At 35.0% G+C, this 12878-nt stretch overlaps 1 long non-coding RNA gene across 1 annotated transcript in view; it reads right to left on the bottom strand.

The window, feature by feature from the left end:
* Positions 1–327: 327 nt before the first annotated feature.
* LOC107978740 overlaps positions 328–12878 on the bottom strand; it is a 40455-nt gene continuing 27904 nt past the window's right edge. The window contains exons 3-4 of the long non-coding RNA XR_003480363.2: positions 11519–11686; positions 328–3775 (exon numbers count right to left, since the gene is read on the bottom strand). This is a non-coding gene — a long non-coding RNA (uncharacterized LOC107978740). The remainder of the gene's footprint in view (positions 3776–11518; positions 11687–12878) is intronic.

The raw sequence follows: 12878 nt of genomic DNA, 5'->3' as shown, positions 1-12878 counted from the left end.
GATTTTCATCCCTTCAGCGTTTGGAAATCAATGACCTCATCAGCCCTGTTCTTCTGAGTCAGACTGTCTGTGATCTGCTTAATCCCCTCTTTGTAACGATTCCTTTCCTTTCACCACCGCTGTAGAGCTTGGGATAGACGTGGTGGGAAGCAGGAAAAATATTAGTTTTAAAATGAAAATCACATTGAGGAAGCTGAGGAGATTGCTCAGTGAGAAAAAGCAGTTACCTTTTTTTAAAGGTGATTTTTAAAAGAAAGTACTTTTTAAAATAAGTAAAAAAAAAAAAAAAAAAAGAAAAAAAGCTGAAAGCAGTAATACCCCTCTGTCATCAAGCTCCCTTCTGATAAAATGGGAGGTACAAATAGGAGATTGTAGTGTTGAGTGCACACATAGCAGCACAGCAGCAGAAACAGCAAGAAAACCATGACTCAAAAACAAGGTGGGGAGGAAGAGGCAATGCGAGAAAGATGTTCTCTGACCGCCACACCTACCTACACACACATATATGCACATGAGATGATTTAAAAAATAATTCAACACTGAGTGTTGAGAAGTTAGTCATTATGTGAAAAAGTCCTCAGAACTAAAACCGCATCGCTTTCATCAAATCATTGGATACAGTTTGAATGTAGATTTTCTCCCAAGGGCTGATGATATGATCTTTTGTGGGTAGCTGGGGGCACTGGTTTGTGAGAATTGGGGAACTTTAGGAGGTAGGGCCTGGTCAAAGGAAATAAATTAGTGAGAAGAGATCCTTGGGGCCATGCTATCTACCTTCTTTCTGCTCCCTATGTACCAACAGGTGAAGGCCTGTCTCTGCCATACAGTCTCTCCACCATGATGTTTTACCTGAGTGCATGAGGGCAAAGTACTATAAACTGAGCCCTTTGAAACAATGAGCATGAGCCTTCCCTATCAGTGATTTTCTCACAGCAATACAATAAAGTCTAAGAAAATCATATTGACACCACCAATAGTTACTAATACCAATAATGCTGATAAACCTGGGAAGACATCATGGCCAGCTTCTAGTGCAATAATATACTGTGCGATAACACCGCTCTGCACACAGGATACCGTAGTCTGACTGAAAACAAATGCTATGCATGCATGTCTGCTCTACACCTGTCTGCTGCAATGTGGGCTGATACCACCTGATACTGAGGCCCTATTTGAAATCACTTATGTTATCCCCATCGTCCTTAGCAGCATCCTACACCTGAACCTTTTCCACTCTACAGATAGCACATGTATGTTATTTTTCATGTCTACTACCAAATAAATTTACTTTTAAAAAGACTCCAATCTTCTCCAGTCTCTTTCCTGGTTTTCTCATGGGAAACCTGGATTCTCATTTGGTCTTCTCTTTTTTATTCTATTTTTCACATTGTTGTTAGGACAGAGGCTTCTCTTGCTTCTTTCCCGTTGTTTAGTTTCCATCTACTTACTCATTCTGATTTTTTTAAAGACAGACTCATGTAACCTAGGCTGCTCTCAAACTCACTATAACTACCTCCACAGCTTGAGTGAGGGGATTTGACAATTACAGGCATGGACCACCATACCTTGGTTATGTGGTACTGGGCATGAAATCCAAGGATTTGTGCATTCCAGGCAAGCACTCTATCAACTGATCTACTTTCACAGCCCCATTCGTTTTTAACTCTGTTTTAATATTGTTGTGGTTGAAGTATAGATGTAACGTGTCACACAGACACTTGCTTGCAATATATGATGAACATATTTTACCCCAAACTTAACTGTAACAAAAATATTTTTGAACATTTCTCTCTAAAGGAAAAGTGATATACATATTTCCATGGTAATTGAATTTCTAATTTCTTAACTAGACTGACCAAACTTCCACTGAAATTATTTTTTAAAATTCACCATATGTTAAATATAACAAAATGTAGTAACACTTGATGGCAATAACCTAAGAACTAGTCAGTTGGTTCATCTCAATACACATTTCTAAATGACTTCAGGATAGAGAAATTAATTTCAAGAGTAAGTCCAGTGTGTTAGAGACTGTTTGGAAATCATGGAAACAGTGTCATTTACACCGATAAAAATGTCAGCTGCCTTCTGAGAAATTCAAAATGTTGCCTCATTAGTTTCACATCTCAAGTCTTAGTCTTTATATTTATGGTTTCGGTGTTGTAATCCTTTTTCCTAAGGAGATTTATTTTGTCTACCATGACACCGATGAGTCTTCCTTATTTCTTAGGGAAATCCTGCATTTTGTTCCTGTTACATCTTACTTATGAATCCAGAGACTTCACATTTTAACTGAGTTGAGCAAAGTAATGACAGCAATAAATAGTATCAATACATTTTGATACATAGTATCAGTTTTTCTTTTTCTGCTTTTCTTTTAGATCTTCCCACCTACTTAAATAAACATACTTATAACAAGAAAATTCTTTTCAATATCTTTTACTATAAATGAGTACCATGGTACTTTCATATCCATGTATTATTTTGAATATATAGTAAAATCTGGAACTTATGCTTAGTTTTCAAGATACTGGGAGTTTGTTATACAAAACCATAGGGTGCTAAATATTTCTACAATTTAAGCCATTTATAAATGACTTAACAATTAAAGTACAAATTCTGATGAACAATGGTCTTAAAATAATGACATTTTAAAAACAAATTTAATGCATGTGAGATGATATTTCCTTCTTTTAATTTTCATTTATTTCATCACCATTGATGGAAAGAAACCAGTAATCCCTACCATGCCAATTAATACTTATTTTTTATACTTGGATGAAATTTGGAATAAAATATCTGATATAGCAAAATAAATTACTAAGTCAAATTAAGTGCACATTAAAACACCATAAGCATAATTTCTAATGTAAGCATACTTTAAAATTTTACTTTAAAGCCATCTTTGTGTTTTGAAATTTTTGTACAACTTTTAGTTAAATTTTTAAAAGATAGTTATGATATGAGTTTATTTTATTCAAAAATTAGTCCGGAGGAAGCTTCTATTCCAGTATTGTTTTCCCAGCACGAAAATGTTAAGTTGATAAAATTGGCATAATGAAATGATAATTGCAAGGCTCTCAGGATACAATAGCACCATATATCACTGCTCATCACCTTCAAACTTAACATCTTAGTTTAGCTTTGTGTTTATTTTAGTAAATGTCTTCCTTCACAAATTGCCTCTCAATCTGTCACATGCCAGAATTAGATTGGCTCGACTGCCTAATTAAATACAGGTTCATCATGAAGAAGTCTTCTCTGCTTTTACATTTCAGTCTAGTATCACATTTGGAATGACACCTACATGTTCTAAACTGAAGAAGGATGGAGAGGAAGTCCCAGGCCTCTTCTTGTACTCCTGGGAAAGCAATGGCAACTTAACATGCATAGAAGAAAAAATGTGGGGGAACAGAAGGGATTCCTCCAGCAGGACGTGCCTGAATCAGCATACCTCAAGAATGAAGTCTGAGTGTACCCACCTGTCTTTCTCCCAGGGAACCTCATTTTCCTCAGAATTATCGAAATGTGCTAGGAAGGAGAGTGAAGTGACTTCCACTTAAGACCATTTTCTCATGTGACATCATTAGAAGAAATGGAACCTAGAGGAAAGGATGTAATATGAACTCCAGTTCTACTCCTCACAGGGCATCAGAGGGGCCTTACAGAGTCCCCAGATTCAGCTTCTATTCTTGAGAAGTGAAGGGGTTAGCCCAAGGTTCTCTCATTCCCAGAAGGTAGCTGATTTCATGAATATTTTGCTTCATTTTAAGAGCTGTGAAAAAGCAGAAGGCTCAACTAAATATTCAAACTGTACCAACAACAACAACCACAAGAGCAAAATGTGACTGATTTCTTTCATGCTAACACATAGTGGAAGATGACACATCATTAATATGAAGAAGGTTCCATAGTTTATATAATGCATGTACAATAAAAGGATTAGAAATAAACTTGAGAACAAGAAATAGTATTTGTTGTAGAAGAGCAAAAAGTTGCCCTGTAGATTGGATGTTCACTTGTTTATTTTCTATTGGGTATTGGGCTAACCTTTGATTCTCAAATGACTAGTTAATTATTTCATTCTATGTTTTCAAAGTGAGTATTTTGTGTTGCAAGTGAAATGTTTCAAAAACTCAATGTATAACTCACAGCATCTAGACTTGATATTACATTGAAAACAACAAAGTAGAGCCCACCCAAGCATTTATTTTCCTTGTTTGTCTATGAGTGGAGGTGGAAGGAGAACAGACTTGAACCAATTACAAAGGCTGTATAGTCTTGAAAAAAATCATCATTCTACTTTTATAGATATATTCAGTTTCTTCTAAGTGCAAGGAATGAATTGTATGCTTTATACATTAAGATAAATAATATTTATAATATCTAAGTTAGAAACACATGCAGATAACTGCATGGTAGACATATTCTGTACTCTTATTTTCATGACCTATTTTAATAATTGACCTCTGCTTTGCTCTTTCTTTTTATTAACCTCTATTTTAGTGAACCATGGACTTTAAAAGCATTTTGGGATACAGCATAAAATGCAAAGAAAATATCTACTTAAGTCTTCTTTACTGAGGGTTAATGCTTGCTTCATTATTAAAAATAAATAGCAAAAATTATAAAGATGATTATACATTAAAACAATAAATATTCTGTTTCTAGTATCATCTCAGACTTTACACACACACAGGGAGAATTAGTGAATCTTTCCAACTGACTTATTTCTGAGAAATAGAATCTGCTGATAAATTCTGATTTTTCTAAAACAATTTCTAGTAATACACTACCAGCATAGACACTTTCAAATAATCTTCATCTGTGTCTTCAATTCTTATATAATTTTGCAATAACTTGTCTGATATAATGTGGTTTTCCATATCCAACAGATGTTTGTCAGCAGTGTTATGATGAAATCCAAATGACTACTCTTAAGAAATTGATTTAAAAGAAATATCTGTGTATCCAGCCAGTGTTAGGTGCTAGATAAATGTTTTTAGAAATACTCTCATTAAACAAATACTCTCTTATATACTTTCAACTTCAGAATCTAAGACATAAGCATTTGAAACTGCACCTGCTGCCCTGGATATTAAAAATGGGTTGAATGAACAGTGGTACCTAGGTAATAAAGCTATTTTAGCATGCTCATTCCCAAATCCTGTGTTTATATTTGTCCCATTATATCACAAAGGAAGGAAATGCAATATGTCTTTGTCTTTAGTATATTTTTGCTTTTAATTTTGGATATATATATATATATATATGCAAATAATCATTGGCAGCAATATGGTCAAGAGCTATCAACCAACTCTCTGTCACTTGTTATATGTCTTTTCTGCTATCACTTTTCATAATGCAAGTCAGTAAGGAAATAGTATTGGAGAAGAAGAGGAAGGAGGTTCTAAATTGAGGCCAATTTGGCCTGCTGATGGAGATGCTGTCCCAGGAAAACAAGATCTGGGACTGTAGCTCATTGGTGAGCACTGAAAGCCTAGGTTTGATATATAGAACTACAGAAATCAACCCAAACCATCCAACCGCAGCAAAAATTGCTTCAAGGATATGTGACCTGTTTACTTGAGCACATCTCATGCAGTAATACAATACAATGTGCAGTAACAATGAAGAATTCCAAATCATACTAAGTTTTAAGCTAACCAAACTCCTCATTCATATTTTTATCATTTTTTATTTTAAAAACAATCATTTCTCATTTTACATACCAGTTCCCACTCCCTCCCCTCCTCCTGCTACTCCCTCCTTCCCTCCACTCCCACGCCCATACACTCCTCAGAGTGAGTAAGGCTTCCCATAGGGAGTCAAGGAACTCTGGGACCTTACTTTGAGGCAGAACCAAGGTCCTCCCCACTATATCTATGCTGAACAAGGTATCCCTCCAAAGAGAATAGGCTCCAAAAAGCCAGTTCAATCACTAGGGATAAATACTGGTCCCACTGCCAGGGGCCCCACAGACTACCCAAGCCACACTTTATTCAGTTTGATCTTAGACAAAATATTTTTCCTTGTGATTTAGTTTGAACCAGTGTAGAGCACAGATATGATAGCATAATAAAAATTTTAAAGTTAAAGATGGAATATTTATATATGTATTTGTACATTGACAGGTTTTGAAGATTTCAGACATAAGTAATTGTAAATTAACTTTTCATACTAACAAGAAAGTGTTTTTCTAAAAATTTATTTTCTAATTATGATAATAAGATTCAATCGACCATTCTTCATTTATTATAATTTAAATTAAATCATAATTAAGAACAACAGAAATAAACATATACATTACCACTGATCTAAGAAAGTTTCAACCAACAATGGTGTCATACAGTAAATTAGAAATGTATTTTTCTTTCCAGTGAGAACAGTTGTTGAGTTTTGTAGTTAGACATGACGACTTTAGACTTTAACAAGACATGTGCTTGTTTATTAATTACTTACAGGTAATGTTTAGAAACTTTATGAAGTTCATGTATTTGCTATTTCAAGAGTTTATTTTTAGAGAGAGAACTATGCAAATGGATGCTATTCTGTATTTCATAGTGACATTAATTACTTATATGTCTGTGTATATTCACTATTATAGTGACAGTTGAACAGTGTCCTAGCTCACCAGGTCATCGGCTTTGATCCTTTATCTTTTGAAGACACTGGATTAATACCTTCATCTTGCCTGCACTTCAGAGCACTGCCTCTGCTCTGTCTTCTTTCAAGTCTTTGCTCCCAGATGCTATTTACTTATTTCAAGCTGAATGTATTTTTGGAGGGTTATCCTTCTTGGTTTATCATGTAATGTTGAGAAGTTCTAAAACTGAATTTATTAACATTATTCAAACAGCAAACTCAATTAGATTCAAGTAGTATGCTTTCAAATTGCTAGAAAAGTTGTTTTTAAAGATTTATTCATAAATTTACTTGTGTATGTGTGTATGAGAGACAGAGAGAGAGAGATGAGAGAGGAACACACAGAGAGAAAGAGAGAGAGATAGAGATAGATAGGTAGATAGATAGATAGATAGATAGATAGATAGATAGATAGATAGATAGATAGTACATTGGTGCACTTCATTCAGAATTATGAGTAGCATGTCAAACACCTTGAAGCTGGAGTTGCTGGTGGCTGTGAGCTGCCTGATAATGATGCTGGAAACCACACTCAGGTCCTTGCAGCAGCAGTACATGCTCTTAACCACTGGGTCAGCTCTCCAGTCTCTTAGAAAATTTTTGAGTTAGTTTGTTTTTTGAAACAAGATCTTATAATATAGCCCTGATTGGTCTAGAACCTACTTTGTAGACCAGGCTAACCACAAACTCACAGGTATCCACCTGCCTCTGCCTCCCAACTGCTAGGATTAAAGGCATGTGCCACAAGGTCAGGCTAGGAAACTGCTCAATAAGCAAATCTCTCGGGTAAAACAAACTCTAAAGGAGTTTTTTGTTTGGTTGGTTTTTGCTGGTAAGACTTGGTATTTGGGGGACCTAATGAGGAACTGGCTTAAAGGTTACAGTAACTGACAGCACTTGAGATTCAACATGAGTAGAAAGAAGCCTAATCACATTTCCCTTTAACTCTAGAGGAGGCTGCCATGGACACCTGCCTTTCTCCATGGGAATTTTCTGACTGCAGGATAATCAACAATGATCCACAGCTGCATAACCAAATATATCATGTTGTCCTAGACCTTCCTGTCTCCTGATGGTGGGCAGCCATTGTTCCTCCTGTAGAAGCATCTTCTCTTGCCCCTCTCCACAGCAATGTGAGGAGTGTAAGTGCTCATCTGTGAATACTCAGTAAGCCTTTCCATTCATGTTTTCCATACGCATAGAAATTCCATTTCTTAATCTTATGATTGTACATATTGTCAGCTATAATATCAGGCCCCCAATAGCTGAACCAAAGAAAATAGAAAAAGCAATTTCCTCTCAGAAAACATTCTATATTTATTAAAAGCATACTCTTTAGCTTCCAGGAAACATGTCAATAAGAAAATAATTTATAAAACTTATCCCCACAGACATAATAATATGAGGTCTGACAATTTAAAAATAATGTCCTACTATTGTTAGTTTATGGTTACTTCAAACTTAATAGCTTATTTGTTAGAATATGTTTCAGATAAAGATAGATGAGAGAAAAATGAAAGAATGAAATTAAATAATTGGTAAGAGTTAGTGTAGAGAAATAAGGTAGATTTTATCTCATTTGTGCTAGTGTTTCTTTTTGTCGGAACCTGGCAATTAAATGAACAGGACTATTCAATGGGCAGAAAGCAAATTTAGTTAAATAAGTTTACAGAACAAAATAACTTCCATAAAGAATGATGATCAAAAAAAAAGCATTTGGGTCAGTTACATACATATTGAATGGACAAGAATACTGTGTTATAAGAAAGCAGCTAAGTTTCATGGGGAAGTTGAGAAGATAACTTAATTTTAACTGGGTCTTTACAGCATTCTACTAGCTTGAACTTCCTGTCCTTGATGAGAAGATTATTGCTTCCTTTTGTGTAGGGATGACACTGTTCATATTTCCTGCTTTTACAAATCAGAAAGGAAGTAAAGGATGTCAGAATTATCTTCTTGCTCTGGCTGCTTTTCAAGTATCTCTAACTCAAAACAGACAAATCATCAGCATCAATTTTCAAAACTCATTGTTGAGTTTTAAGAATATAGAGTTAGAACAAATTATGCCAGATACCTGTGTCAGTTAATATGATGTAAGTACAGCTCTTCATGGATTGAAGCAAAAAAAAAAAAAAAAAAAAAAGAAAGAAAAAGAAAAGAAAAGAAAAGCACATAAAATGGATCTGTTTGGGTGCAGAGTGAAAATCATATAAGGACTGTAGCCCATCTCTGCAAGTTACACATTGCATCCTCTGTAAAAGTAAGACCTTGTGAGCATTCCTACTGCACAAGGAGATAGGATATCTGGGTAAAGCGGAGACAAAGACAACCTAAAGGAGTTCTTCAAATGCTGGCTCACAGATACATTTGGAAAGGATAGCATTATTCCTGGTGTTTGATGTTAATTATATTACAACATTATTATCAAGAGATGATTAAGGGACATATTTCACATTGATGTCTCTAAAATTTCTTTATCTTCTTCTAACATATACTCATTTTATAACAGAAAGAACCTATCACATGGTAACTATGGGTTCCCTCCAAGGTTATGTTACTAAGAAGTTAGTAATTTCGACAATAAAACAAGCTTTAATGCTTCAACCTTACTGCAACTTAATTATTATTCTGGCATTAGATACTTTTAAGATCTGCAGATCTAGGCAATTTGTTTTATGAAAATGACCCATGGTCCTTGAAGAAGCTTGTGTTTTAAAGTGGACATGTTGCTTCAAAGTGTAATAACCATCATGAGCATGCTACCTGTGAAAAACATCCTGTATTCAAATTTTAGGAAAAGAACTTTAAATTGTTTATTATCACTTTAAAAGAATTCCAACTGTCTCTGGTCACTTTAGACACTCACTAACGCAGCCAATCATCTATGGCTTCTAACTAGAGAAAAGGGTGGGGTTAAAGGGTATAGTTTGTACTATGCTGTTAAAGGTCAAATATAATCCAACCCCTTCTTCCTTTGCAGTCTTTACTCAAACAAAATCCAATTCTTGACACAGAACTTGTCACAAACTGCAAGACAAAGCTTGCAAATGAGTTTGAATGCTTGCTAAGGGGCCATTTATTAGTTTGGATATTTTGTCAATTTATCACAGTAAAGTTGACATACATGTCTACCTTCCTGATTGGTCTGACTACAATAAGATTTTTTCTTTGTGTCTTTATGTACAGCATTTTTGAAGTTTCTGATATAACTTCAGATATCGGGTCATTCAAAACATCAGCACTGAATGAATCAAAAGCTGAATTTTGTTGTGTGGCCAACTTGAATCTAAACTTAGACAATAATGTGAAATCAATCAACATTGACTTGGAGAAAAAATATGTGTTCTGCATGGTTATTCCAAGATGGCAACCTGAGAGCATTTAGACAGTTGAAGGCACATTAGTCAGGCTTTAGTCACTGTTACACACTTCAGGAAGGGTTTCTTTTGGCTCCTTATTTCAGAGACACAAGTTTATGTTAGCTGGCTCTTTTGCTACCAGACTTATTTCAAGATAAAAACATCATGGAGGAAGGCCAGGTGGAGGAAAAAATGACTAATAGCAGCCAGGAAGCAGAGAGGAAGATGTCGACCATAAGACATAGTTCCTGAGAATGTGCCCCTAGTAACCTACTTCCTTTAAATAGTCCCCTCCTCAGGAAACTCCCACCTTCCAATAAAACTGAATCTATCATTGAGTTAATTCATTGACAAAGGCAGAGATCTTGTGATTCACTAATTCTCCCAAAACCTCATCTCTGAAACTGTTTACTTTGGGGAACAAGCCATTAATAGATGAGCCCTTTAAGGAGATATTTCATGTCCAAGCTATAGCAGAGGACATGCGTGTAGGTCAGAACTGTTCAATTAATGCTAACTATCATATTGGAGGACTCTTTTATTCATATGTATTTACTGTGGAGGAATTACATTACCACATTAGTACAAGCAATTCTCTAGGCATGGCCACAACCCTAATATTTCTTCTAGCTGGAGTGTTGTAGTAACTATAGTCAATTGAGTCTAAGTCACTATGAATATCTAAATAATTAGGATCTCTTTATAATACAAGCTTTCAGCCAATTATCTTGACTTTGGTTTTGTTTCAAATTCATTTTTGAACACCAACAAATACATTACCTTGGAACTCCATTCCTGAACATTAAAGATCTTTTATAAAATATTAAACGTTCAGGCTGGAGAATGGCTCTGTTGTTAACGGCATTATACTGCTCTTACAGAGAACCAAGATTGTTTCCTACCTTACTCAGGTTAGACAGATCACAACCATCTGTAATACCAGCTCCAGAGGCTCTCATGCCCTCTTCTGGACTCTGTATGCACCTGTAATCACATGTGCCTACACCCACCATACATCCACACATATATACATAATTAAAAACAAATCATTTTTAAAATGGTTAAACATTCAAGCACCCTCTATATATCTTATATATGCAGAATAAAACTTTGGAATCACATATCTTTTAGCATAAACATGACAATGAAGTCCAGAATATTTTTCAAACCATATCTGGGGTTTTCCACATTAGGCATTGACACACTGACAATCAATGCCACCAATGCAAATGGTGGGAAATATTCCTGGTAGTTATCATAGTGAATAACTGTACTCAGTCATACTCTGTCTTCTGAAATCAATTGAATATATATATTCCTTTTTAATTTAGTTGGTTTTAAAATGGAAGTCAAATAAAAACCAAACAAGATTCTTACTGCTTATCTATCAGTCATCTTTTTTTTCTTCCACAACAAAGTTATAACTTTTATGTGGTCAACAGGCAACACTAAGATTAGAAGCCTGAAGGATTTCTACTGCAAAGAGTCACCATATTCTTTCCACTGTCTCCTACCTGTGTCCCTGTGCTGGAGTTGCTTGAGCCCTTTCTATTCCACTGAAGTTTCTCATTTAACACACCAGGAACTGGATTTGGGGTTTCACTCTCTCCAGATATGTGTATGCAGGAAGACAGGTGGAATGAGAGCTCTGGACTGAAGAACTTTTGGTTCCAGGAGAATATCTGCAAACATAAACAAGAACAGCTGCTGTTTGATGCCAACTTACTCTATATTCAATAACTAAAAACAACATCTGTTTCAGAAACATTTCACTTTAGTTTAATTATTAATAAGAATATTTATTGAAGGAAGATGTACACTACAGAAACTGGAGATTAGATACCAGCTTCAGGGTAAAAGTATCTGTCAGTGAACATAGTTGCCTTTTGACCTGGCAAGTGGCTGTAGAAATTATTGCAAGTGTCATATAAATAGATGAGTCTGGGAACAAGTATTTACAGCATGGATATTATTAAGTTTAAATGAAAGTTAGGGAAAACAAACCTGTTTTCATTTGTCACAATTTTGGAGTAGTATGAAGAATACTTCCTTGGGTCAGTCAGCGGATGCCTGTGTTGCCCAATTCTCTCCAAGACTGCATGTGTTAAAACAGTGTTTTGAGAAATGATGCTTCATGTGAGGCTCCAGCTGGTCTGGAATAGCACAATTTCAAGCCCACGAAAAGCAGTCTGACAGGGTGACATTCTATCATCCAGCCAATGGATATGTTTTATTAGCAAGAACAAATATATATCAATAGAATTTGTTTAAACTAGCATTGAAGCATGTATTCATCTCACTTAGCTCTGCACACCATGCCAAAATCAAATAAACTCAGTGAAATATTATTGAATATGTATTAAATCAATGGCATAACAAATAAAATCGTATTTCTCCAAACATGCAATCAATCACTAGACTATTTAATATATTTCACTAATGCAATATATATTACCTAAGATGAATTCACTAAAGTGAACCCCATTTAATAGCAACTGACACATATCAATATGGATAGCAGTAAAGATAATCTCTAGCTAAACAGTTTTCCAAGGTTCTGAAATTATATAATTTAAACTTTTTTGAAAAGAGAAATCTGGGCAATCAGTTACACTATCCTGTTACCTTTTAGTCATATATTTCTAAATGTGGACATAACATGGGGAAAACATAAAAACTAGATTGGTGATGTTTTCAATTTGAAATACAAAGAAAATTATAATTTCCACTAAAAATATCTATAGCTGACTTTTTAAAGTTAAGATACATATCTATATATACTTTTCTGGAATCCTTGAGTGTGTGAAAATAATTTTTGCTTATATTTGAGATTATAATAAAATTACAACATTCCCCCTTCCCCTTTCTCCCTCA

Source organism: Cricetulus griseus (genome assembly GCF_003668045.3).
Source record: "Cricetulus griseus strain 17A/GY chromosome 1 unlocalized genomic scaffold, alternate assembly CriGri-PICRH-1.0 chr1_0, whole genome shotgun sequence".
NCBI lineage: Eukaryota > Metazoa > Chordata > Mammalia > Rodentia > Cricetidae > Cricetulus > Cricetulus griseus.
This window is presented reverse-complemented; position numbering and strand designations above follow the sequence as displayed.